Genomic DNA, 3,524 nt, shown 5'->3' on the forward strand with positions numbered 1-3,524 from the left:
TCCAGATGAGGGGCAACGTTGATCGAGAACACTGAGCCAACTCTTCCTACCCTGTTTGAGCTCCCAGGGTGAGGAATCAAGATGGAGGGCTCCTGGGGTTGAGGGAACTCTAGACAATAGGGTGTTATCCCTATCTGTTACCCATAGGGTTGGAGTTGTAGCTCACCCTATCTTGGTCTTTGCAGAGTATACCCCAGTGGGCATCATGCCCACAAGTCAAGCTTGTTGGGAGTACTGCTCTTCATCTAGCCAATGAGTGAGAGTGTACTTGGGGGTGTACAACCCAAGGCAATTATGATGCAAGTGTTCTACCACATGCCCATTTTGGGTCATTGATGGGAAGATCAATAGGCAATAGGATGGGTTGAAATAACCCGATATGATTCAAGGGTTGAAGGTTTGCTCCCCTATATGATGAGTTATCCTATTGCTAGATAAGGGTGGAGGTTATTGCTCCCCGATTCATCTTCTAGATTCGAGAAAGTTTCAGTAGATAGAGTTTAGCAGAGACTGAAAAATATTGAAAGGTGAAATTCTTCCTAGTTGAGAGGGAGTGTTAATTCTTGCAACTAGGGTCAAATTCCACATTGGACAATTCAGATGATCAAGATAATATGTGCACTAAATTCCTCTTTTCGAGAGGACCAAAATCAACCTAAACATCACCTAATTCGATTAAACAGAAGTTAAGATTTCATTTATTTTATTCATGCATACATTATGGAATGGGTCGGCCCTAACCACATGAGTAACTACTTGGGTGAATCTTAACCCCAAGTTAACCTTCTGGAAAACCTATAAAAGGAAGCGACCTCAAGTTCATTTGAACACAACATTATCATCTTTCTATTCTTCTATTTTGTTTTGGCTCGCACAAGTTCATCGACAGAAGTTCACATTCGGTCCGAAACTACAGGCAAAAGGTTCGCTCTGGGTTAGGGTTTTCTATATCTCAGTCGCTGGCACATATCTGAAGTTTTTCATCCTCGGTCATAGCCTGCATGCACAAAGTAGGCCAGAGAGCAACTTTGGCTCTTTGGTCGCTCGGAGACAGTTCAGTGAGAGTGATTCTAGGTCTAGAGGCAAATCAGAGTGATCCGGTCCCCAGTCACTCGCATTAGGTAAACTTAGAGCGACCCTGTCGTCACAGTCGCTCGCACAGCTCAGCTAGGGTGCGACTTTGGCTCTCTAGTTCTCGCACAACTCGATAAGGGAGCGACTTTGGATCTTTAAAGTTTGGTGCCAGAGCCACACGCATAGAGACCTCTAGAGTGTGACTCTGCAGTTACAGTGGCTAGCACACTGTATTCGTGAGCGACCCAAAAGCTTCAATCGCTCGCAGAGAGTGTAGATGAGAGCGACCCATTTCAGATCTAAGGTTTTGACATCTTGACATCAACTGGCTTCAGAGATATGGTAGATCTGGGTTTCTTTGTTGTTATAATAGATCTGTAGATCTGGTTCATTGTTATCTGTTGCAAATCATATGTATTAAGCTCATTGTACTCTCTGCTGAAATCTTTTTATGACGATCTACTAAAGAAGAAGATTTGAAAGGGTTTCCCCTTAGTGGGGATTTTCCCTCGTTTTGGACCAATTTGTTGTGTCTTATGGTTGTGTGGTTATCTTCTCTATCACTGCATATGTTGTTCTTTCTTCAGTTATATTTATGATTGATTCCACTGGTGACAAATTGGATGCATTGTTAATGAAAAAGATAAATGGGGCTAAAGTAACTGATACAACATAGAACAATCTGAAAATTTAACAAAAGGAAAAAGGAGGTTCGAATTTTTGCCTTGGCAACAGTTCGAAACCCCAGAGGTAGCGTAGTCCTTGGGCCAAGGAGGTCGAGTTTTGAGGAAAGATCAATTTCTTTGAGTGAGTCGACAGAGAAATTCGTTTTCCAGATCAAAGCTTTCCAGAAGCAAAAGGGAGCAGCGTATTTTTCCTTGCAAAGCAGATCTTCAGTTGGGACGTAGTTGTTGGTAGAACAACGTTAAAAGGAGAGAAGAACACACGCTGAGGGAATTCCTTTCTCAGAGAACTTCTAGCCAAGAAGTTCGAATTTTCCCAGCATAGCAACAGTAACAATGTGCAAGATTTCTCACTCCAGAAGGGAGTGCGAATAGCTGGGCAGCGGCTACATAGAGGAGAAGAGGAGGAATTCGAATTTTATCCGAGCAGTGGAAGATGTACCTTGAGGAGAACCTGAGATGCATGATGATGGAGAAAAGGGAGCTTGTAGACCCCTTCCTTACTAGGATTCAGGATGTCCGGGATCAAATGGCTTCATTAGGATCAACGCCCCAGCCTACAAAGTTTGTATGATTAGTGTCGAACGATGTTTCTGAAGATTGGAAAGTTTTCGTCCAGAGTATCTTGGGTAGAGAAAAACTACCAAATTAGGATCGTGTGTGGGCTATCTGCAACAGGGGGAGATGAGGCGTGATCTAGTGAAGGCCAACATCAGTAGCAACAGTGGTACGAAGCAAGTGAAGAAAGAGGAGGATGTGGCTCTTGCATCAAAGTGGCAGCGGGAGCAGCACAGAAGAAAAAAGGACATTTTGAAGATCAAGTGCTTCAGGTGTCGTGAGCTTGGCCACTACAGCACTCAATGCCCTCTCAGAAAGAGGGACAAAGAGGATAAGCATGATCAACAGGGTTCATCCACTTGAGATCGAGAGGTTGCCCTCCAGATTGGAGGAAGAGTTTGTTATGATCGTCGAGTTACTTCCAAGGATGAGGTGGGGTGATCTGGAGTTGTAGCCCCAGAGAGCTACAGGATGGGCAAGATTCTTGAGGTCCACCTCATGAATCAATACCTCGCTACGGGAGCCCAAAACATGCAATAGCACGATAGATCAGTGGCAGTTGGTGCAGTCAAGTGCCAGAGTGACAGATGCAGTAGCGATCAGTTACTAAGCAGCGTAGTGAAGAGTTGGCAGCAGTGCAGTTGGCACATAGCAGAGTCAGCAGCAACGCAAAGGCTTCAGTGCCAGCGCAGAGTCTAGTAGCAATCAGCACTCAAGTGACAGATGGATCATACTGATCACAGTTGGTTCAGTATTTTCGATGCTTTTCCGTTGCAGTTGCTGCAGTTACAACAACAACAGATGGAGAAGGTTGCAGTGCACATGCAGTGTTGGTAGCAGTTCAACAAGGCCAACAACAACACCGATGCAGCAATCAGAGTTGTGTAGTAGTTGGTGGGCAACAACAGCTAGACATCATCAGCGTAGCAAGAGATGGTGCAGAGATAGAGTGATGCTTCAGTGAGTTGCAACATTAGAGCGCATTCCTCGCTAAGAGGAAGTGTTGATTTTTGTAGCACCAGTTGTGCTCTAGCCTCGAGATTTTGCTGAGAGGCTAAGACACAAGCATTCTCCAATACTCAAAAATCGTTTGGGAAAATTCCACCTAGAGATGTTTTAATTAAAATAATTAACTTTTTTAAAATGGTTCCCTAAGTCTAAACTTAGGAAATTTGGTTAATTAAAGGGTATTAATTAAATCTGGTGTGA

The sequence above is a fragment of the Pinus tabuliformis genome, chromosome 3_1, assembly GCF_031772625.1.
Source record: "Pinus tabuliformis cultivar Carrire ecotype Pingquan chromosome 3_1, CPIR1, whole genome shotgun sequence".
Lineage (NCBI taxonomy): Eukaryota > Viridiplantae > Streptophyta > Pinopsida > Pinales > Pinaceae > Pinus > Pinus tabuliformis.